The following is a 24,982-nucleotide window of genomic DNA, read 5'->3' as shown; positions in this document are numbered from 1 at the left end:
TGTGTTCATGTGCACACTAGAGGAATGTTCTCACCTCTACCTTTCAGTTACTCAGGAGGCTGAGGTGGAAGGATCACTTGAACCCCAGAGGCAGAGGCTGCAGTGAGCCAACATTGCACCACTGCTCTCCAGCCTAGGCGACAGAGCGAGACGTTGTCCTAAAAGAAAAGTAAACAGGAAAAATAAAGAAATTCAAATATTTTTCCTTTGTAATTAAAAAATGTACTGTATTTTTTATATTAAAGTTTTTCATCTTTATGGCTATTTTGTGGATACATAATTGTACATATTTATGGGGTACATTGGTGTTTTGATATAAGAATACAGTGTATAAAGATCAGTTTGGATAACTGGGATATCCATCACTGCAAATATTTATCAGTTCTTTATGTTGGGAACATTCCAGATCTTTTCTGTTAGCTATTTTGAAATACACAACAAGTTATTGCTAACTATAGTCACTCTACTTTGCTATCAAACACTAGAACTTGTTCTTTCTAACTGTATTTTGTACTCATTCACCAACCCTCTTCATCTCCCTTAGAATTTTGAATTCCTCCATTGCCCTCATGCTTCTAGCATTACCTATGAGAAATATGATATTACTCTTTGATCCTGGTTCTTTGGAAGATAACCTATTTTTTTTCTCTTTGGAAGATTTTTGGGTACTTCCTTTACTTTTGGAGTTCTTAACTTTTAACAAGATGTCTAGGCCATATATCCTGCTTGTACTGTGTAGGCCGTTTTAATTTGAAGACTGGTTTTCTTCATGTTAAGGAAATTTTGTTCTATTATTTCTTCATTTCTTCCCTTCTATGTCTCTGTTCTTTCTTCCTAGAATGACTGTTGGCTAGATGGTGGAAATTCTGGACTCTCCCCTATGCCTTCCAACATTGCCCCATATTTTCTTTTCCTTTGTTTTTGTGTGTGTACGTGTGTGTGTGTGTGCATTCATGTCCACATTAGGGGAATGTCCTCACCTCTACCTTTCAGATTTGTAACTTGCCTTCAGCCACATAGAACAGGTTTTCTGGAGCCAGATGGCTTGACTTTGAATTCTGACTCAACTAATTTTTCGCTGTTTAAGCAAGTGACTTAATCTCTCTCTCTCTCTCTCTCTTTTTTTTTTTTTTTTGGAGACAGAATCTCACTTTGTTGCCCAGGCTGGAGTGCAGTGGCACAATCCTGGTTCACTGCAACCTCCACCTCCCCGGTTGAAGCAATTTTTCTGCCTCAGCCTCCTGATTAGCTGGAATTACAGGCACCTGCCATCACGCCGGGCTAATTTTTGTATTTTTAGTAGAGACAGGGTTTCTCCATGTTGGCCAGGCTGGTCTCAAACTCCTGACCTCGAGTGATCCTCTTTCCTTATCCTCCCAAAGTGCTAGGATTACAGGCATGAACCACTGCACCTGCCATTAATCTCTTTTTTTTTTGGAGACGGAGTTTTGCTCTTGTCACCCAGGCTGGAGTGCAATGGCGCGATCTCGGCTCACCGCAACCTCCGCCTCCTGGGTTCAGGCAATTCTCCTGCCTCAGCCTCCTGAGTAGCTGAGATTACAGGCACGCGCCACCGTGCCCAGCTAATTTTTTTGTATTTTTAGTAGAGACGGGGTTTCACCATGTTGACCAGGATAGTCTCGATCTCTTGACCTCGTGATCCACCCGCCTTGGCCTCCCAAAGTGCTGGGATTACAGGCGTGAGCCACCGCGCCCGGCCCCATTAATCTCTTTAACTCTGTTTCCTCACCTGTGAGATGGGAAGAATAATAGTACCTGCCTCACTGGGTTAGTTTGATGACTAGGTGTGCAAGTAGGTTTAAAATGTGAAGAACAGAGCGTGGGCCCAACACGTAGGAGGTACTTAATACGTATTAGCTGCCAGCATTGTCAACAAGTATTCCACTTGTTCATTGAGTCTTCATTTTAACAATCATATTTTGAATTTCCAATAATTTTTCTTATTCTCTGATTTTATTGCCCTCTTTTGTAGCGGCCTATTTTTGTTTTATGGAGGCAGTATCCTTTCAAATTTTTTCAAGGTTATTGATTACTGCTTTAATTGTTGATATTAATTGTGGTTTAAAGTTTTTCTTTGTTCCTTTAATCTTGTTTGTTTATCAGTCTTTCTCTTTCATTTTCTGTTTTTTTAAAAATTTCTCAAATGTCTGGCAATCCTTGGTTGCCTATTCCCTTTGCTCTGGGAGGCATTCTAGTGATTAGGATACTTGGCTGATTTCTCATATAGCTGTCCACTCACTGATGGTGTGTGAGGGTTGCTGTGGCATCTGACTGCATAGGTGGGTGGTGTCTGGTCAGGTTTCTCTCTGGTGTGTGTAGGGGAGCACTCCCCAGGTATCCACTGGAAGGAGAGGTCTGCCCTAGAGGTGTGGTGCTTCGGAATAAAGTAGATTTCATTCCAGGGCAGAGTCGTGCTTCTGCAGACTCTGTGGACTCTCCTTTTCTCTGAGGCCCCGTGCTGCCACCAGGGCCCTAGCAGGTGGATCTCCATCTCTTGAGAGAGCAGTTCTCTGGCATTAGCTTGCGATCTGCTTTTCGTTTTGTGCATCACCCCCATGATTGTGCCTCAGCCTGTTCTGTCTCTTTGCATCCAACAGCTCAGGGCTTGGAGCTTCTCCAGTGCGGTCACCAAAAGTCCTGTTCTTCCTTTTTCTAGGAAATTAGTTTCTTCTCTTCCTTTCCAGTCAGCGCCATGCCATCTGCTTTCTAGCTTCCAGGAATTATTTGAAATGATGGGTCTATTAAGGGTGTCCATTCTTATTTTCTAGTATTGCTGTGGTTTATTTTCTTCTGTCTGTTCTTATGTCCTGTCTGCCTCCACTCAGTGTTCCCCCAGTGGAACCATGCACAGGAAAGAGGAGAACTGGATGGACATTTATTTACCATATTGAACTAGAAAGTTTTCTTTTTTATTCTGAGCTGTCCAAAATTTTATTAATGATGCCAGTTTCCTCCCAGGTAGATTAATGTGAATATATTTTTTGTGTGGGCTGTGTCTCTGATGTCGCCTCGATTGTGATTCTTGTCTCCATGATTTGCCTCTTCGGAGAGCTCAATTTTCTCTTTAACGAACACTTGGGGGCTTGGTCTGTTGCTACAACAGGCTGCTTCTCTCAAGCTTCTATAATAAATTGAGTGTGTTAAGGAACTATTATTAGAGAACCATAAGACAGTCGCCCATCTCCCAGATATCTCCCATACCATCGTCTGTCAAAGGTACCTGAAATACCTTTTCGTCTTCAGGAATCTCCATATGAAAATGCTAACATCCTAAGAAAGAATAAGACCTTAGGGCTTGAATAAATATCAGCCAACACCTTCATTTGGAAGCTTGAGTTTGTAGATACGTAATGGAAGGGAGATGATGGGAGGATGGGGAGGATGTGACAGGGACTCCCTAAAACGGAAGTAGGTGTAACTGTATGCTTCTCACTTTTCTTCTCTACCCACCCTGGCTGACATCACATAGCTTCTGTTTCTTATTTTGAATTGGCAGTAGGAAGTCAGCTGCATTCCTAGGCATAGGGATAAGCGCTATTATAGAATGAGTGTTTGTGTCCCCCAAAATGTAGAAGCTCCAACCCCCAATGTGACTATATTTGGAGGTAGGGCCTTTATGGAAGTAATTACATTTAAATGAGGTCATAGGGTGGGGCCTGGATCCAATAGAATTAGTGTACTTCTTAGATGAAATGCCAGAGTGCCCCGCGCTGGGGCTGCCCTCACCAGAAACTGACCTTGTCAGACCTTGATCTGGGACCTCCAAACTCTAGAGCTTTGAGAAAACAAATTCTGCTATTTAAGCCACCCATTCTAGAATACTTTTTTTTAAATGGAAGCTTGAACAGACTAATACTGTTGTCTTTAGGGAAAGATTGAATATAGAAAAAAAGCAAAAACACAACACAGTTATAGGGCCAGAAGCAGTGACTCATGCCTGTAATCCCAGCACTTTGGGAGGATGAGGCAGGTGGATCACCTGAGGCCAGGAGTTCAAGACCAGCCTGGCCAACATACTGAAACCCCATCTCTACTAAAAATACGAAAATTAGCCTGACATGGTGGCATATGCCTATAATCCCATCTACTTGGGAGGCTGAGGCAGGAGAATGGGATGAGTCCAGGAGGTGGAGGTTGCAGTGAGCTGAGATCACACCACTGCACTCCAGCCTGGGTGACAGAGCAAGACTCTCAAAAAACAAAAACGCAATTAGGGATTGTCAGCATTTCCTTTTTTAATAAAAATTGAAGGGGCCTCATGTTTGGGATCTTCTTAGCTAAGATTAAAACCAAGCTCTGGAGTGCCACAGTCCCAGTGACAAAAATGATTTTTCTTTTAAATTTGTGAAGCAGTTTTGCATATTTTTTCATGTCTGAATATCAAGTTCAGGAAGCTTGACTCGCCTAATTCCAACCAATTTGGCAAAATACATTGAAAATAAATTGCTAACTTATTTTCAGCAGTATATTATTGACCACGGAAATACAAAGCAGGATTTTAAGCCAATTAATCCAGCAGTGTTAGAATGAACAGCGAATGGGATCCAAGAGACTGTCATTTCAGATGGTCGGTACTTTTGAGTCAGGCTGGAGCTATATTTGGTTTGCTGTGGCTGAAGCAGCCAGGGAATTTGCTGTAGTGTGATTTGCACCCCTGCTGCAACAAAATATGGCCCTCTCAAGATCAGAAGTCTCCATTTTAAGTTTTTCCCCTTGCACATTAAGGCCTCTCTGCAGTTGCATGTGACTAGGTAAGACATATTCATGGAATGTTTTGAAAATAGGCCATTTCCGCCCTCATGCATTTTCACTCTTTCTATTCAAGTTCATCCCTCAAGGGAGCATTCCTTTTGCACTGTCACTCACTCTCTTGGTGTAAACCAGGCTTGTGGCTCTGAATACCAACTACGCAATGATGCCTCCCAGTGTATATCTCCAGCCCTCTGCCCCATGAACCCTGGGCATGTTTATCCTGTGGCCTATTCAGCAGTTCCACGTAGATGTCTCTTGAATTTGGAGAATGGCAACCCCGTTCTTCCAACTGCTCGGAGGCGTCTAGGACTCTTGTTCTTGTGTCACACCTTACATCTTATCCATCAGCAGATCTTACATGCTGTGTTTAAAATAAATCAAGGCTCTGACTCCTCAGGGCCTTCAGTGCCACCACCTTGGTACAACACACCATCCTCTTACCCGGATTATTGCAGAAGCTGCTAACTTGTCTGTGTTTCTGCCTTTGACTGCTAAACACTCTTTTCAACACAGAAGCTGGAGGGAGCTCATCGTGCAATGCTTCCAGTCTCAACGGTGAGAGCCAGGATCCCTCGTGCTAACTTACAGCGTGGCCTCCCATCGTCCCCTCCCTGACCTTCTAGCACTTTCCCTTTTCTAGTCATGCTGACCTTCTTGCTGTCCCTGCAGTACATGGGCACAGTCCCCTTCCTCAAGCCTTTGTGTTTCTTTTCCCCTCTGCCTGGGAACGCTTTCCTGTCAGCTTTCCACATGATTCACTCCTTCATCTCTTCTAAGTCCTTGCTCAAATGTGACCTTCTAAGTTCACAGATTCTCTCTTCAGCAGTGTCTAATCTGCTATTTAGCTCATCCATTGAATTTTTAATAGCAAAAATCTTTTCGTTTTTAGAAGTGTGCTTGATTGTTTTTCAAATCTGCCAGGATCTTTTTTTTTTTTTTTTAAGTCTCGTACCTGGCTACTTTTTTTTTTTTTTTTTTTTTTTGCCCAGGCTGGAGTGCAGTGGCACAATCATGGCTCACTGCAACCTCCACCTCCTGGGTCCCAGTTCAAGCAATTCTTCTGCCTCAGCCTCCCAAGTAGCTGGGATTACAGGCACATGCCACCATGCCCAGCTAGTTTTTGTATTTTTGGTAGAGATGGGGTTTCACCATGTTGGCCAGGCTGATCTTGAACTCCTGACCTCGTGATCCACCTGCCTCATCCTCCCAAAGTGCTGGGATTTCAGACATGAGCCACTGCACCAGACCCTTTAAAAAAAAAATTTAAGCACCTTGTTTTATATTTATGTGCCAGAATTCCATCATCTGAACTCTTTGGGACCTAATACTCTTGTCTCTTTTCCGTTGCTTTTCTTTGTGGTGCCTGTGTGTTTTGTACTTTTTGTATGGTTTTGTTGTTGTTTGGGTTTTTTTGTTGCTGTTGTTGTTCTTTTGAGACAGGATCTTGCCCTGTCACACAGGCTGGACTGCAGTGGTTTGATCTTGGCTCACTGCAGCCTCAACCCAGGCAACTCTCCCACCTCAGCCTCCCGACTATCAGGGACTGCAGGTGCACACCACCATGCCTGGCTAATTTTTTTTCTTTTAGAGTCTTAGTATGAGATGGCGTCTCACTATGTTGCCCAGGTTGGCTCAAGCGAGCCTCTTCCCTTGACCTCCCAAAGTGTCGAGATTATAACTGTGATCCATTCCACTTGGCCTGTGATTTTGAATTGTAAGTTCTGGTTTGTCTATTTTCTCTCTGGGGTTGACAAAAGTTCTTCCAGAAGAAACTTATAATTGTCTCTGCTAAAAGTGCCTGTGGCACTGACAACTGAGGACAACTTTAAGTTAATTTCTCCCTCTGGGGTTTATGAAACCAAACTGGTAATGAAAAGCCAAGCCCAAATCTACGTGAAGCAGACCTGTAGTTACCAATTCTAGAAGGGGAAGTTTGTCTTCATACAGAGCCCAGTGGCCACATTTTTTTTTCTGGTCTACCCTTTCACAAATGAGGTTTTGCTTCTTTTATTTGTTTGTATTATTTTTATTTTCCTTTGAGACAGAGTCTCGCTCTGTCATCCAGGCTGGAGTGCAGCAGCATAATCTCGGCTCACTGCAGCCTCTGCCTCCCAGGTTCAAGCGATTCTCCTGCCTCAGCCTCCCAAGTAACTGGGATTATAGGCATATGCTACCACACCTGGCTAATTTTTGTATTTTTAGTAGACGTGGGGTTTCAGCATGTTGGCCAGGATGGTCTCAAACTCCTGACCGCAGGTGATCCAGCTGCCTGGCCCTCCCAAAGTGCTGGCATTATAGGCATGAGCCACCATGCCCCACTGAGGTTCTGCTTCTTTAAGGTTTCTGGCTTTGTGAGACACATTTGTTCCTACTCCCCACCTTGAGTGAGCCCAAGGCTCTGACTTCTGTCCTCTCTGCATCCACGAAACCCACATCTCCCGGTTGTACACATCAGTGCTGTGTCTGGCAGCTGCGGCTTCACCATCAGCTTTCCGCTCTGCTTTCTAGTCCTTCTTTGTTTTAGGCTTTTGGGGAGATCCCCTATTCTTTTGTGAGTACAGCTAGGTCTTTAAAAGCATATTTATTATATTTTCCCCAGCAATCTCAAGGTTTTGCCACATTACCATTTTACTAGCTATAGAAATCCAGACTTTTTCCACTCATGGGTAATACTGTGTTTTCTGTTTATAAGCTGTACTATCATAGACATTGTATCATACTGTTAAGTGCTTTGCTACTAGATCATTTAAATGCCTTCATTATAATTCATTGTAGGGTTATACAATAATATTTAATTATATCCTAATATTGGACATTTGAGGTTCCATTTTATTTGTGATAGTATTTTTTTTAATTAAATGTAAACCATTGTTCCTTATTACGATATTATATCCCTCCTACTTTTATGATATTAAATGTCAACTTTTAAATGAAATAATGGTAATAAGGTTTTTAAATTTGCTTAAATATCTTTACTTGACCATCCCTTTAAAACATCCCCCAACTTTTTTTTTTTTGAGACGAATTCTTGCTCTGTTGCCCAGGCTGGAGTGCAGTGGCGTGATCTCAGCTCTCTGCAACCTCCGCCTCTTCAAGTGATTCTCCTGCCTCAGCCTCCCAAGTAGCTGGGATTACAGGCATCCACCACTGTGCCCAGCTAACTTTTGTGTTTTTAGTAGAGACAGGGTTTCACAATCTCAGGATGGTCTCGATCTCTTGACTTTGTGATCCTCCTACCTTGGCCTCCCAAAGTGCTGAGATTATAGATGTGAGCCACCGCACCTGACCAACATCCCCTAATTTTTAAAGTCCCTTTTGAATTCAGCATTTTATTATTAATTTAATTCAACATCATTATTTATGAGTGATGAGTTTGACTTACTGAGAAATATTTTATAGTTTTATTATTATATTTGGAAAAGAATAGTGAGATATATATATATAGAGAGAAAACTAAGAAAGCAACCAAATGAGAAATTTATTAACTAGAGGTAAGACAAAAGTTTTTAAGAGAAAGATACATGATTACATGTGGTTCATTAGTGAGAATATTCACATAGTTATAGTAAGGTAAACCCTGTAGAAAATAAAAGTTAGTTTAGAGTCTATATTGCATTCGTATGGGTTTTTAGAAAGTAAGCTGTCAAAAATAGCCTTATTAAAAACTATACTGCAGTAAGAAACTTAAGTAAATTACTCATCTTAAGGACATCAAGATAAATTAGACTTGTATAGTATTTGAATATAATGAATTTTTAAGGCTACCTCAAGAGGCTCATGCTGGATGTTTTTCATTATTAATCAGGTTTTAAAAATAGCCTCAATTTTTATACCAGTAATTTTTGTAAAGCCTTGTATTTAAGCAATATTTCCAATGGGTAAACAGCATACAACAGAGAGTATTTAATATCTACAAACAATGTCTTCTGAGGAAGAGTCTGGGAAAATTATTCACTTTGACAATTGTCTTCTTGGACTTTCAATTCTCCTAGAAAGCACTGCCTTGCTTAAAAGATAGATGTTCATCTTACTTATCAGAGAAACTCGTATTTCTGATAATATTTTTTCTTAAGAGGGCCTCCTTCTTTGATACACTGACTATAGAAGAATTAAACTGTAACAGCCGTGTGAGAGAAGTAGAGAAGGGGTGATGTGTGCATGTGTCTGTGTGCAGCATGGGAGGTGGCTGAGTCTTCATCTTTCTCAGTAAGATGCAAAAGAGAATGTTTGAAATGGAAAGCTCAAGAAATAGTGATATAAATTATCTTTTAAAAGGTGGAGGCGAGTAACAGAAGAGCTGAAGGTGCTGAAGGTGGTTACATCTTCAGAGTAGGTCTTGGGACTGGGGAGGGTAGGCATGGAACTGCTGTTTTGTAAGACTATTTGCCTGTAAAAGTGATTAACTTAAAATATTTATAGGCTGCATCGCATTGTCTAAAGTAAAAACATATAAAAACATACTCTGTGAGAGGTCTCTTTCCCGCCCTTGTGTCTCACCTGACCAATTTCCTTTTCTTCCCTTCCGAATATAATCAGTTCTCTTTTATATTCTTTGTTTTATATTCTTCTGTAATTTTTTTGCAAACACAAGCAAATAGGATATATAGAAATAAATATCCTCCTTTCTTCTTCATAAAGGTTGCTCACTGTAGTCACTGACCTTGCTTGCTTTTTCTACATAAAATCTAGTGATTTCAAAATACCAATGTGTATATGGAGCTGCATCGAATTTCATTACCTGGCTATATCATAATTTGTTAAACCAATCTCCTGTCAGTTGACATTTAGGTTGTTTCCAATCTTTTATTACTCATAATGCTATAATGTACATTTGTCATTCCACTTGTGTGCGAATAAAAGTGAGACCAAAGTAAAAAAGCTATACAATGTAAATGAATGCAATTGTTTTTTGTTTTGTTTTGTTTTGAGAGCGAGTTTTGCTCTTGTTACCCACGCTGGAGTGCAATGGCGCAATCTCGGCTCACTGCAACCTCCGCCTCCTGGGTTCAGGCAATTCTCCTGCCTCAGCCTCCTGAGTAGCTGGGACCACAGGCGCGCGCCACCATGCCCAGCTAATTTTTTGTATTTTTTAGCAGAGACGGGGTTTCACCACGTTGACCAGGGTGGTCTCGATTTCTTTTTTTTCTTTTTGTTGTTGAGACGGAGTTTCGCTCTTGTTACCCAGGCTGGAGTGCAATGGCGCAATCTCGGCTCACCGCAACCTCCGCCTCCTCGGTTCAAGCAATTCTCCTGCCTCAGCCTCCCGAGCAGCTGGGATTATAGGCGTGAGCCACCGCACCCGGCCAATTAATGCAATTGTTTAAAAATTCATAACAATTAACTCTAAATACTATTACAGTTCACTTTTAATTATTCAGGAGATTTATCCTTCATTTATTCATTCATACATTTATTGAATAAATTTGAGCTATTACTACATACCAACCCCTCCTGTAGTTCCTGGAGATATAGTTGGGGAACGAGACAGAGCCCTTGCCCTGTGGCTTACAATGGGATATATGGGAATCGGGCAACGAGATGCTGAGTGATGATGACATACTGGGTTCACTTGACAGAGAAGAGAATGACACTGAGGGAATGGCTGATAAAACGATGTCATTCGCTCTGCTACACCCAATTGCTTGGATTCTCTATGATAAATATTTATTGCTTTTGTGAATTAGAAGAAAACCCAATTGATTTTTTTTCTTAGTGAAAGAGAGAGACACATATGCAGCACAGCATAAAAAGAACATATTCTGTGGTATCAGACACACCCAGATTGGGTCTAATTCTTAGACACCTTCGCCGTTGTGAACCTCAGTTTCGTCATCTATAAAATGGGGACAATGATATGTAATTGGTTTTTTTTCCCAGAGGATTAAAAGCAATGGATGTAAAGTGCCAGGAACACACTGGAATGAATGGTAGTTTTCACAAATGTAAATTATAATTTTAATACATAGTTACTCTTGTGGTGATAGTCTGGCCTTGGGACCTGTCTAGAGGAGGGAGCAGTGACCTCAGCTTGGAGGCTGTGTTTGGGAAGCTGAGGAAGGCTGCATAGATAACTGGCTTTTGAGCTGGATATTTCCAGGGTATGGGAGAGAGCACTGGGCGATTGGGAGGTGATAGAAAGAAGAGCAGGAGGAGAAGAGAAGGGCATGGAGACACGGTGGGGAGCATTTGCTCCCTCTCCGGAGGCATCTGTCCTGACATATGGCAGGAATTGTTAAGGCTGGCTCCTTCCATCATTTGAATCAATCTGTGAAACATGCTCGCAGTTCATCACAAGCTTAGGAAACCTGCTATGGGCTATCTTGAGGTTGCTCTTATTTGACCTGTGTTTATTGGTCACAGCTACTTTTCTAAAAAGTAAATTCAACTGCAGTGAAATGGAAAGAGAAATCTATGAATAATATATTCCTCTTATTATCCACAGGATGGTTCTGGGCAAGGCTTACCAAAACACAAGGCAGTGAAGAAGTAAATGTCAGATTCTGGCTCTGTTGAATCCTGGCTGCCACACACAGGATTGTTTTTCATACACTCGGCCCCAGCTAAGATGAAAGCTGTTAGCCGGCTCTGAAAAATAATTTGTTCCAGAGCAGCATGATAATTCCATCTCTTTGAAATAAAGGTTACTCAATGCAAAAAAATTGAAAATTAAAATTAAAATCCATTCCTTTTGTTCAGTGGTTTGTTTTTGAGGTCTTTCCCTCATTTTGTTTCTTTCTTTCCCTCAAGTGATCAATCTGTTCCTCCTCGTGTTCTTTCTCTTGTTAACCAGTTGTTTGTGCTTACATTAAGTGATGATAGATATCAGTGGGGATTCAGGATGTGGACTGAAATCTGGGTTGAGCTGTTGCTTCTAGGAGTGAAGGGTAGATGTCAGCTCTTTCTCTTCATAGTGTTGTGTTTCGGGATCTTCTAGGAGAGACATACACTAGCTGTAGTTCTCAACGGGCTGCCTGGGGCACATAGGCATTTTCTCATAGCTAGAGTTACCAGACAAAACAGTATAAGAATGTACCAAATACTGGCCAGGCATGGTGGCTCACGTCTGTAATCCCAGCACTTTGGGAGGCTGAGGTGAGCGGATCACAAGGTGAAGAGATTGAGACCATCCTGACCAACGTGGCAAAACCCCGTCTCTACTAAAAATACAAAAATTAGCTGGGTGTGGTGGTGGGTGCCTGTAATCCCAGCTACTCAGGAGGCTGACGTGTAAGAATTGCTTGAACCCAGGAAGCAGAGGTTGCAGTGAGCCAAGATCGTGCCACCGCACTCTAGCCTGGAGACAGAGCAAGATTCCACCTCAAAAAAAAAACAAAAAACAATGTCCCAAATATTGCAGAATGAAAAAAATTATTATTCACTTGCAATTCTTATTTACCTGGGAATCCTGCCCGCATTTTCATTTGCCAAGTCTGGCCACCCCTCTCATCTCCTACTCCTCTCTGTGCTATGTGTGGATTCCCTTCCTGCACGTAACCCAGGTCTTTTCTTTCTGCCCTCTGGTGTTACTCACTCAAAGCTCTTAATGCCGAGTAGATGTGAGCCCCCAGTGACCAAAAGTAAAGGCAGGAGTATTAAATTTATTTATTTTTAAAATATTAAAGACATTCACATAATTCACAGAATACAAAAGGTGATTTGTTTAAAAAAATTCTCCCTGAGCCCTCTCTCCCCTCATTAGCATAGATGTTAACAATTTTTTGTGTATTCTTCCAGAGATATTTTATGCATTTTCAGGCAAATTAATACTTTTATTTTTCCCAACCATTTCCTTTCCCATAAGAGGTGAGTACTGTATATACGATCCTGCACTTGGCTTTCTACACTTAACAAAAGGTCTTGGTATACAGCAGTGCATGAAGAGCTTCTTTATTAATGCAAGGTATTTCATTTTATGAGCAGACTGTAGTTTATTTAATCGGTTTTCTGCTGACAAACGTGGTTTGTTTTTCTTTCTTTCTTCCATCTTTTATTTTCTTTCTTTTTCTTTCTTTTTCAGACAGGGTCTCACTCTGTCACCCAGATAGAGTGCAGTGGCACAATCTGGACTCACCGCAGCCTTGACTTTCCAGATTCAAGGGATTCTCTCGCCTCGGTCTCCTGAGTAGCTGGCACTATAGGTGACGCCACCATGCCTGGCTAATTCTTTTATTTTTTGTGGAGACAAGTCTCGCTTTGTTGCTTACGCCTGCCTTGGACTCCTGGACTAAAGTGATCCTCCTGCCTGGTCCTCCCAAAGTGTTGGGATGACAGGTGTGAGTCACCATGCCTGGCCTAGACTTTTTTCATATATGACAATCTCTTAGTAAAAAATGGCATCTCATTGTTTTAATTTGCATTTTTCTTTTTAAGAGTAAATTTGAGCATCTTTTTTTTTTTTTGAAACAGAGTCTCACTTTATCATCAAGGCTGGAGTACAATGCGATCTCAGCTCTCTGCAGCCTCTGCTTCCTAGGCTCAAGTGATCCTCCTGCCTCAGCCTTCTGAGTAGCTGGGACTATAGGTGTGTATCACCATGCCACACTAAGTTTTGTTTTTTTAAGGGATAGGGCCTCCCTATGTTGCCCAGACTGGTCTTGAACTCCTGGGCTCAAGCAATTCACCTGCCTCAGCCTCCCAAAGTGCTGGAATTACATGGGTAAGCAACTGTGCCCCTGGGCCTGAGCATCTTTTAATGTATTTCAATTGCACTTATATTTTCTTTTCTATGTTCTGTCTGTTGATAGACTTTTTCTATTGAATTTTTATTAATTTGAAAGTGCTCTTAAGTATTAGGGAAATTATCCTTTGTCTGCAATGTGAGTTGCAAATATTTTCCCAGTTTGTTGTTGATACTTTTACTTCGCTTATGGTGACTTTCCATTAACATTTAAAAAATCCATATATTTTATTAATGGATACAATTTTTCCCTCCCCTCCCCTTCCCTCCCTTTCCCTTTCCTTGTTTTTGGGAAAGAGTCTTTCTCTGTCGCCCAGGCTGGAGTGCACAATCTCAGCTCATTGCAACCGCCACCTTCCAATTCAGGCAATTCTCATGCCTCAGCCTCTTGAGTAGCTGGGACTACAGGTGTCCGCCACAATGCCCAGCTAACTTTTGTATTTTTAGTAGAGATGGGGTTTCACCATGTTGGCCAGGCTGGTCTCCAACTCCAGACCTCAGTGATCCACCCGCCTGGGTCTCCCGAAGTGCTGGAATTACAGATGTGAGCCACTGCACCTGGCCTAGAATGTTTTCATTACTTCAAAAAAAAAAAAAAAAAAAAAGCAAAAACTCTGTCCATCTTATCATTTACTCCCTATTTCCCTCCAGTCTCCCAGCCCTGGACAGTTACTAATCTACTTTTTGTCTATGTGGAGTTGGCCATCCTGCATATTTTATATAAATGGAATCGTACAATATGTGCTTCTTCCTGACTGGCTTCTTTCACTTAGCATAATGTTTTTGGGTTTTTTAAAGCATATTTTCAAGGCTTCATGCTCTAGCATGTATCAGTACTTGATTTCTAATAATATAACTTTACTTGGATATACTACATTATTTTTATCCATTTTTCAGTTGATGGATGTTTGGCTTGTTTCTACTTTTTGGCTATTATGAACATTCATATACGATTTTTTTTTTTTTTTTTTTTTTGAGACAGCGTTGGCTCAAAAAAACCATAGGCTCAGTCTTTGTTGTCCAGGCTGGTATCGAACTCCGGGGCCCAGTCAGTCCTCCCTGCTCAGCCTTCCAAAGTCCTGGGATTACAGGAATGAGCCACCCTGCCAGGCCTAACTCCTGTATTATGTACACATTGTTTTGTGGCTCTATGTTTTCATTTCCCTTGAATATATACATAGGAGTAGAACTGCTGGGTTATACAGTAACTCTATTTAAGTGTTTGAGGAGCTGCCAAATTGTTTTCCAAGTGAGGGCACTGTTTTACATTCTCGCCAATAGTGCAAGAGGGTTCCATTTCTCACATGCTTCATGATGTTTTTAACTGTTTCTTTTTTATTATAGCCATGCTAGTGGGTGTGAGGTAGTATCTCATTGTCTTTCTGACTTACATTTCCCTGATAACTAATGATATTGAGCATATTTTCATGAGCTTATTAGTCATTTATGTATCGTTTTTGGGGAACTGTCTATTCAGATCCTTGTTCATATTTAAAATTATTTGTCTTTTTATTATGGAATTATAGTTATTTGTATATTTTAGACACAAGTCCCATATTAGAATTTTGATTTGCAAGAATTTTCATCCCATTATGTGGGCTTTTTCACTTTCTTGATGGTGTCCTTAGGAGCACAAAAGTTTTTCATTTTGGTGTTGATTTTATCTATTTTTTCTTTTGTTTTTGTTCTTTTACTGTCATACTTAAGAAATCATTGCTTAATTGAAGTTCATGAAGATTTACACCTATGTTTTCTTCTAATAGTTTTGTAGTTTTAGCTCTGACATTTGGTCTTTGATCCATTTTGAGTTGTTTTTGTATATGGTGTGTGGTGGGGGTCAAATTTTATTCTTTTGCATGTTGATACCTGTCTGTTGCAACATTATTTATTGAAAAGACTATTCTTTCACCATTGAATTGTTCTGGAACCCTTGCCAAAGTCAGTCTTATAGTTTCTCGTACTGCTTTTATGGGCTTGTGTTTTTCATTAGAAATTTATTTTAACACCTGTGAAAGTAAAAACATTTTTTTTTTCCTGAGGTGGAGTCTCAGTTTGTCACCTAGGCTAGAGTGCAGTGGCATGATCTCAGCTCACTGCAACCTCCACCTCCCAGGTTCAAGCGATTCTCCTGTCTCAGCCTCCCGGGTAGCTGGCATTACAGGCACCTGCAACCACGCCTGTCGAAGTTTTTCTATTTTTAATAGAGACAGGGTTTTGCCATGTTGGCCAGGCTAGTCTCGAACTTCTGACCTCAGTTGATCCGTCCGCCTTGGCCTCCCAAAGTGCTGGGATTACAAGTGTGAGGCACTGCACCCAGCCAAAAGTAAAAATTTTTTTAATTAAAAAAAGAAATTTATCTTGGTGTTAGTGTGATGCAGGGATACAGCTTAGCATTTTTTTCAAATGGCTACCTGTTTCTCTAATACAGTTTATTTAATAGCGAACTTTTCTTCAATGATGATTTTTCTTTTTTTTTTTTTTTTTTTTGAGACAGGGTCTGGCTCTGTCACCGATCTGTGTCACCAAGGCTGGAGTGCAGTGGCATCATCTCAGCTCACTGCAGCCTCTACCTCCCAGGTTCAAGCAATTCTCGTGCCTCCGCCTCCCAAGTAGCTGGGATTACTGGTGGCTGTCACTGCATCTAGCTAAATTTTGTATTTTTAGTGGAGATGAGGTTTCGCCCTATTGCCCAGGCTGGTTTCTAACTCCTGAGTTCAAGCAACCCACTGGCCTCAGCCTCCCAAAGTGCTGGGATTACAAGCGTGAGCCACTGCACCAGCCTTCTCCACTGATATGAAATGCCATTTTTAATCATGTCTTGTGCTCTTGTAACTATTTGGATCCACTTATTGAATATCTGTACCATTCAGTGATCCATTTTTGCACCTGTACCATCCTCTTTTAATGATTTTTTTACAATATATTTCATTATATGGTAAGACTAGTTTTCCCTCAATAATCTTTTTTTACAAAAAATTTTGGCCTTTTTTTCTTGTTAATTTTCCCATGTGAACTTTAAAATTCATTTTTTCTAGTTTTTCATTCACCCAAATAAAAATTCTGCCAGTATCATTTTACTGGACATAAAGAACTTTATGGATTAATTTAGTAAACATTGATGTATTTATGATAGTGAGTCTATTTGTCCAAGAACATTTATTCATGTTTTTCTCCATTTATTTAAGGTTTTTCTTCATTTATTTAAGTTTTTTTGTGTGTGTGTGTTCCTCAGCAGCATTTTATTTATTTATTTTTCTCAGTAGCATTTTAAGGTTGTCTTAAAATAGACATGCAAATATCTTGTTAAAGTCAGTCTTAGGTCTTCTTTTTTTTGCTGTGGCTATTGCTGTAGTCTTCTATTATGCTTTCTGTATTTTTTTATTGCTATAGTCTTCTGTTTTTTTTTTTTATTGTTATGGCACCACTTTGATTTTTCCTTACACAATGATGTGTTGCTGGGGCCTAATATTCTCACATAACAGTAGAAAACAAAAATTTGTTGTCCTCTCTTTAAAGAATCGAGAATTGCATACAAAAAACCTTACATAAATTAAAAGGATGAATACATTTACACAGGTGTAAATGCAGTCTGCTTCCAACTCAAGGCAAGTGACAGCCCGCACTGTTCTGGCAGGAAAACATCAGCTAAGCAAGGAAACTGGGTCCTATGACTTGGACTTTCCAACCCTGACAGACTGGCAGGGCAGAAACCACTGGTTCAGGAGCCCTTGCCAGCCCCCAGAGAAATCCCAGAACACTCAGCGCTAACATATGAATACCCTGCCCATGTCGGAGACTGCTGGCTATGCAGACCCACCAAGCCACAGTCTTGTCTGCCACAAGCACGTTCTTACCTGAGCCACGAAGTGACCAAGCCACATGTGCTAAGGGTTGAAATCAAAGATATCTACAGAGTATTAACCAAGTACCAAGGGCAACAGTTAACTTGAATACAAGGTCAAAATCAGCAACAAGTTCTACAATCCAGTGCTGATACCAGATACAAGCTTCAACGACTATTTTTTTTTTTGAAGGCTTATTCCAGTTTCGTTGAGGCTAGCATGAGGTGTATGCATTTGCCAGGGGCAAATTTATAGTTCTGAACTAACCCATGCAGCAAATGCTACGCATCACTCGCAGTCCATTTAGAATCATTTGCAGTGGACGATGGAGGGGACTGACTCGTTGTACTCCTGCTTGCTGATCCACATCTGCTGGAAGGTGGACAGTGAGGCCAGGATGGCGCCGCTCATCCACACTGAGTACTTGCACTCTGGGGATGCGGTGATCTTGATCACGGTGCTGGGTGCCAGGGTGTTGGGATCCACTCGGGGTGGCTGGCAAAATATTACGGAAGATTAGAAGATTATAGTCTCAAACCTTTTGGAAGGCTGAAAAGTTTTAATGGAACAGGCTAAAAGCAGCCAGTTCTTCTTAAAGTATTAAGTCATAAGGTAAAAATTTAAAGACAATAAAAGCTTCCCTAGTTAAGTCTGTTTACCCCACATTCCTTTGTCTGCACTCTGATTTGTTTGCCTATGTAACCTTCACGCTGGATGGCCCTCTCAGGAGAAAGCTGAAAAGGAATTACCCATTAATGGTGTTTATTCTAGGCCCCGAACCAAAACCTTTTCGTCATTCGTAAAACCACTCTGTTAACCATGTTAATTATCCACAAATCTGTTAACTTAGAACCTCTGTTATTCAATCTATACTAAATGCAAAAAGAACAAGGAATCAGAATCAGCTGCAATTGCCCTCTAAAAGCAGCTACCATCCCTAGCCCACTCAAATTTACTGTACTAGGTGTAAAAGTGCATTCATTCATCCGTGGTTAAGTCAAGGTCTGCAGAACAAACCTCCACAAGTTGGAATCATCGTCTCAAGTGGTAACCCCGACGTGATCCTCGTCACACTAGGGCTATGATCTCCTTCTGCATCCTGTCAGTGATGCCTGGGTACATGCTGGTGCTGCCGGACAGCACCATGTTGGCGTACAGGTCTTTGAGGATGTCCACGTAACACTATGATGGAGTTGAAGGTGGTCTCATGGATGTTGCAAGATTCCATGCCCAGGAAGGAAGGCTGGAACAGCGCCTCCCGACACCAGAACCTCTTGTTGCCGATGGTGAAGACCTGGCCGTCAGGCAGCTCCTAGCTCTTCTCCAGGGAGGAGAAGGATGCAGTGGTGGCCATCTGCTCGAAGTCCAGGGCGATGTGATGGAGGATCTCCTGCTTGGCCACGGTGGTGAAGGTGTAGCCACACTGTGAGGATCTTTATGAGGTAGTCAGTCAGGTCCTGGCCAGCCAGGTCGAGATGCGGGATGGCATGGGGGAAGGCATAGCCCTCGTAGATGGGCACCATGTGGGTGACCCTGTCTCCAGAGTCCATGACAGTGCCGCTGGTGCACCCAGCGGCATAGAGGGACAGCACGGCCTGGATAGCCACGAACATGGCTGAGGGTGTTGAAGGTCTCAAACAGGATCTCAGCCATCTTCTCTCTGTTGGCCTTGGGGTTCAGGGGTGCCTCAGTCAGCAGTGCTGGGTGCTTCTCTGGGGCCACACACAGCTCGTTCTGGAAGGTGTGGTGCCATATCTTCTCCATGTTGTCCCAGTTGATGACAATGCCCTGCTCAAGGGGGTAACTCAGGGTCAGGATGGGCCTCGTTGCCCATGTAGAAGTCCCTCTAGCTCATGCCCACCATCACACCCTAGTGCCAGGGGCACCTGACGATGCAGGGAAACATGGATGTGGGGTATCGTCCCCATGTCCCCAGCAAAGCCAGCTTTGCATTCGCTGGAGCCATTGTCACTGACTGAGTGCATGGACCTCTTCGTCCTTTGCGGTTGGCAGAGGAGAGGGGCAGTGGAGCGGCGGGAGAGCAGGGGTGCGGGCTGGCAGTGGTGACCGGGCTAGTGTTCTGCTATGTCTCCCATCTGGTTGTTGTTAATTGTTAGAATTTGAAGAGAGAGGGATATAATTTAATCTTCTGTTTATTTTTTAAGTTGTCTTCTCCTTGAGACTTAAAAATAGTCATTTAAGCATCTTCTTTCTATGCTGCCAATTACTTCGTTCACAGTTGGGGATTGCAAAGTTATTTGGCATGTAGAGGAGCAATTTTGAAATCATATCATTTTAAAAAATATTTTTAACTAAAGGAACATATTTTTTATTTAAAATGCATACTTAAACATTTTTTAACTAAAATTATTAATATTAGTAGATAAGAAATAAGTAAAACCTAGAAGTATAAATGTATTAGCTTATGTTTTAAATTGGTCCCTTAGGAAGTTTACATTTTAGTTGGAGAGAAAATATACACGCACCTAAAAAATTAATTGCTTCTATAAGAAAGCATATTAGCTATCATATAAGTGATTTCAGAATTCAGGAGTATATCTGCCACTTTAAAAATGACTAGTTTCTCATTTGGCTTTATAGTACATGCATTCTCCATAAAGCAGCCGTTACTCACTGTAGGTGTCTGCTTTAATCTTACCTGAACCAGTGAATTTTATAACCCATAAGCTGGAGAAAAAAAAAAAATGGCTAAGTAGTGTCACTTATCAGATAAAAGTAGTCTGGCTTCTCTTCTCCTGTCCTCTCTCTCCTCTCTCTGTTCTCCTTTCTCCTCTCTTCTCTTTTTTTTTTTTTTTTGAGCTAGAGTCTCCCTCTTGTTGCCCAGGCTGAAGTGCAATGGTGCGATCTCAACTCACTACAACTTCCGCCTCCCAGGTTCAACCTACCTCAGCCTCCCAAGTAACTGGGACTACAGGCATGAGCCACCACACCCAGTTAACTTTTGTATTTTTAGTAGAGATGGGGTTTCACCATGTTGGTCAGGCTGGTCTCAAACTCCTGACCTCAGGTGATCCACCCACCTCCGCCTTCCAAAATGCTTGGATTATAGGCGTGAGCCACCACACCCGGCCTGGCTTCTTAGAAACGAATGTTCAAGATAAGCAGTGGCTTAAATGAGAGAAAAGTTTATTTCCTTCTCAAGAATTCAAAGGTTGGGCTGGGCACAGTGGCTCACACCTGTAATCCCAGCACTTTGGAAGGCTGAGGTGGGGTGGAGGGGGGAATCCCCTGATTTCGGGAGTTCGAGACCAGCCTGACCAACATGGAGAAACCCTGTCTTTACTAAAAATACAAAAAATTAGCTGGGCTTGGTGCACATGACTGTAGTCCCAGCTACTTGAGAGGCTGAGTCAAGAGAATTGCTTGAACCCAAGAGGCAGAGGTTTCAGTGAGCCAAGATTACACCATTGCACTCTAGACTGGGTGATACAGCAAGACTCTGTCTCAAAAAAAAAAAAAAGGCTGGGCGGCGTGGTTTATACCTGTAATCCCAGCACTTTGGGAAGCCGAGGTGGGCAGATCACCTGAGGTTGGGAGTTCGAGACCAGCCTGACCAACATGGAGATACCCCATCTCTACTAAAAATACAAAAAATTAGCTGGACGTGGTGGCGCATGCCTGTAATCCCAGCTACTCGGGAGGCTGAGGCAAGAGAATCACTTGAACCTGGGAGGCAGAGGTTTTGGTGAGCTGAGATCATGCCATTGCACTCCAGCCTGGGCAACAAGAGTGAAACTCTATCTCAAAAAAAAAGAGAGATAATTCAAAGGTTGGCTGTCTGGGGCTGTAGGCAGTGCCATGTCTTTCAGGACCCAGCTCCTTCCATCTCCCCAGCACTGGCTTGCTTTCTCAAGGTCCCCGTGTCTCCCTAGATGGCTGCTATGGCACCAGAACTTGTATTCTATTCTAGGCAGCAGGAAGAAGAAGAGATGAAGAGGACAAAAAGAGCTTTCCTCAGAAGTTTTATTCAGTAGTTATCTCTTTGACCAGTGCATAATCACATGACCACACTAAGCTGCAAAGGGTCAGGGGAGGCTGGGAAATGTAGTCTGTTAGCTGGATATTCTGGGGCCCCAGATAATTATGTGAGTTTTATTACTAAGGAATAAATGGAGAATGTTCACTGAACTGGCAGTCTTTGCCACAGTCACCTTCATCTTAGCCTTGAGCCTCATTCTCTGCATCCTTGACCTTCATCCCTTCCTTGTCCATGTCCTGGCACAGGAAGTGCTCCATCAGTCCTTGCAGAATACATTTCTGTGCTTTTCCCATTTCTAGCCCCATCTCCGGGCTCACCCTATCCCCACATCTCATTCATTCTCTGACACCAGTCAGAGCCTTATCCCATCTCTGAATCAATGATGTCATCACCATCACCCGAAGAAGGGAGGGAATTCAGCTGGGGTGAGGCTTCTCAGATGGTCATGCGTGACAGGAAACCTAGAGAAGGGATGAGATTGAGGAACAAGATCTGGCCAGAAAGATGTGGAGTCAGAAATATCCATTCCAACATCTCTCGGTAATTTTGTTTAAAAATCTGTGTGAGAATGACCATGTTAAAATATCTGTTTTCTATAAAAATGAAAACTACAAGCATATTTTATTAATGTAAAGGTAAGATGTGTTCAATTTATAAAAAATAGAAAAAATACAGATCAGAAAGGAAGCAAACAAGGAAAAGAAAAAAAGCATGTATTATTCTCGCCAGCTTTCACCGTGGGGGGACGTTTCCTTTCAGGTCTTTACATGTATAAAATTGATCCATGCAGAGTTTGTGGAAGGATATCTGGGTTTGTACTATTTATAACATTTTGAACTTGTGAAGCCTTATTTTAAAAGTTCTATTTTGTCTCTCAGTTCAGCTTTACCTTTGATGAAAATTGTTAAGGAACTTGACAGGCTTTCTATGTAAATTCTGCCTTTTTAATGACAGAAAACTACAGTGCAGTGGGCAAAAGGCACGGAGCAGGAGAGAGCACGAGTTCATCAAGAGAACTGGGTCATTCGTAGACTGAATAATAAGTAAGGAAGGTCGTAGGTAATCCAGAATGGAGTGGATGAACTTCACAGAACCATCGAGGAGGGTGGGGGTGCCACAGCGAAAGCTTGAGGTCTTCAGTCTAAAGGCTGACTGTGAAACTTAGCATCCTTCCCTGTAAAATGAGAATTGAGAACTCCTAAATCAGAAACAGTTGCCACAAGTAGATAAAATAAGATATGTGAAGCATTATTTAACCCATAAAGTACTAATTAACTATGTATTTAAAAAGCAACACTTGGCCGGGCACAGTGGCTCATGTCTGTAATCTCAGCACTTTGAGAGGCCAAGGCAAGTGGATCATGTGAGGTCATGAGTTCAAGACCAGCCTGGCCAACATGGTAAAACCCCATCTCTACTAAAAATACAAAAATTAGCTGGGCATGGTGGCAGGTGCCTGTAATCCTAGCTACTCAAGAGGCTGAGGCAGGAGAATTGCTTGAACCCAGGAGGCAGAGGTTGCTGTGAGCTGAGATCATGCCATTGCACTCCAGCCTGGGTGACAAGAGCGAAACTCTGTCTCAAAACAAAAACAAAAAAAAGCAACACTTATAAGCTATTGGAGCTGAAGGATTTTTTGATAACATCTAGTCCATATGCCTTTTAATGTTGAGGAAATGGAGACACATCATTTTCTTGAATTAAGGTACCTCTGTTGAGAATGGGAAATGCTTTTTATGCTGAGCACCTGTAAGTTTGCACTGAGATAATGACAATGAATTGCTTTCCAGGTACAATATGACTGTGAAAGTTGTACCTTGCACAACCAAAGGCATTCGCCAAAGGGCCATGGGATTGGGCATTTGGTTTACAGTCCATTTGCCAGACTGTGTGCCTTCAGAGCTGTATCTTCTCTTACAGCTGCCTTTTCTTAATTTGCCTGAAGGTACCATATGGTACTGTGGAGGCTCAATCTTTATCCATGGGGTTCTTGACCAGTTATCCCTGGCTGATAGCAGTGTTGCTATTCTGGGCCCCAGCACCTTGGGGAGCTGAATAAATGTCATTTCTGGGAAACCAGTTGCTGTTCTCTCACTCTTTGGTTAGGAAGTGGTCAATGGCTGCAGATGGAAGATGGCTAGTCTTCCCTTCCACCTCCAATCTCGAACCATATTTTCCTCACTGGAAGCAAAGGAAGTTATTGGTGGCAAACTTTGCACAACCAGGTATTCTTCCTCTAAGGTTTTAGGCATGAAACATATGAAATGCTTCGTTTTCACCCTCCATTTTACCTTATCAGAGCGGTGTTCTGATAGCCTCAGATCTGTTGTACTGACACAGAGGCGTTACACCCACCTCCTGACCTCACCTTAGCTCACCTGTGCTCTGGTTCTTCCCTGTCCATTGGTCTAACTCAGCCCAACTCTGGACCTTAAAGATCCTTTTCACCTACCCAGAACATGGCCAGCGATGGTGTCAGGCTAGGCACTCCTGTGCTCCGGTCGGTGGCAGGTCCCTAGGTGCAGTTCAACAGACGGCACTCTCATGATTTGAGTTGTGTCTCGATTAAACTCAAAAACAAGGCCTAGAACTTCCAGGCACCATCTTAAGGTTTGATTTGTTTGCAGGCTCCTTGTCCTTTCCGTCATTTTCTGCCTCCCCTAGGCTGCCAGAGTTCTGAAATAACTGACTGGAGATACCTGTCGCGGTGTTTCCTTCTCACTTTTTCATCCCTAGGACGCTTATAAATTCCTTTTTCTTTTTTTTTTTTTTTGAGACAGAGTCTCACTCTGTCACCCAGGCTGGAGAGCAATGGTGTACTCACTGCAACCTCCGCCTCCTGGGTTCAAGCCATTCTCCTGCCTCAGCCTCCCAAGTAGCTGGGATTACAGGTGCCTGGCACTGCGCCCAGCTAATTATTGTATTTTTAGTAGAGACGGGGTTTCACCATGTTGGCCAGGCTGGTCTTGAACTCACGATGTGTGGTGATCCACCCACCTTGGCCTCCCAGAGTGCTGGGATTACAGGCGTGATCCACTGCGCCTGGCCAACACTTACAAATTTCTAAAAGTACTGCAGGGCTTCTGGAAACAGGAGTAAGGAAGAGTCTTACCTTCCCATAAGGTTTTATCCACACATCCTCTGTGTGGAGGGAGGAGGAATAAAGTGGGGTGGGTGGGAGAGAATGGTGTGAACTGTAACTAAAATCTAGTTTACTACAACATGCCAACTGGCAACTCACCGGAGGATTCTGACACCACGTTAGGAAACCTCATCTAGGTGTTTTGAACGTGAACTTGCGTGTTTCCTCCTGGGAGCCTTTGTTACATATTTGAAATAACAAGCACTTGGAGTGCAGCTCCAAGTCCAGACTGCCTTGTACTGATTCTTCTGCCTTGAGCAAACCAGTTCACTTTTTCCAAACCTCAATTCTATCATCTAATGCAGAGATAATAATACTGTCTGAGTTGTTGTGAAGATCACACTGAGAAAGTACCAGGCAAAAATAAAGTGCTTATATTAATTAAATTCAATTCAACGTAAGACGCTTATGATTGTATTTAATAAGATGCACAATTATTTTAAATACCACTAAGGAAAAAATGCTGTCAACTAAGCCAAGATATGTCACTTTCTTCTCACTTAGAGTTTTAAACAAATTGAAAGAGATTGAGGGGGTGCTTAGACAGA

General features: G+C 42.1%; 1 protein-coding gene and 1 pseudogene across 5 annotated transcripts in view; one reads left to right on the top strand and one right to left on the bottom strand.

Annotated features, from left to right (window-relative positions):
• KIAA0319 (KIAA0319 ortholog) overlaps positions 1 to 24,982 on the top strand; it is a 104,896-nt gene that overhangs the window by 19,340 nt on the left and 60,574 nt on the right. For 2 of the 5 annotated variants that reach the window (XM_064363039.1, XM_064363044.1), the window contains exon 1: positions 13,189 to 13,294. The exons of 2 other annotated variants lie outside the window; for them this stretch is intronic. The gene's annotated coding sequence lies outside the window, so the exon portion shown is untranslated. Of the gene's footprint in view, positions 1 to 13,188; positions 13,295 to 23,467; positions 23,518 to 24,982 lie in introns of those variants that run through there. One more of the 5 variants, XM_064363041.1, reaches the window with a different exon arrangement.
• LOC135269270 (actin-like) lies at positions 17,574 to 19,156 on the bottom strand (annotated as a pseudogene).

This window comes from Aotus nancymaae, unplaced genomic scaffold, assembly GCF_030222135.1.
Source record: "Aotus nancymaae isolate 86718 unplaced genomic scaffold, 86718_ANA_hifiasm-v0.15.2.pri h1tg000051l, whole genome shotgun sequence".
Lineage (NCBI taxonomy): Eukaryota > Metazoa > Chordata > Mammalia > Primates > Aotidae > Aotus > Aotus nancymaae.
This window is presented reverse-complemented; position numbering and strand designations above follow the sequence as displayed.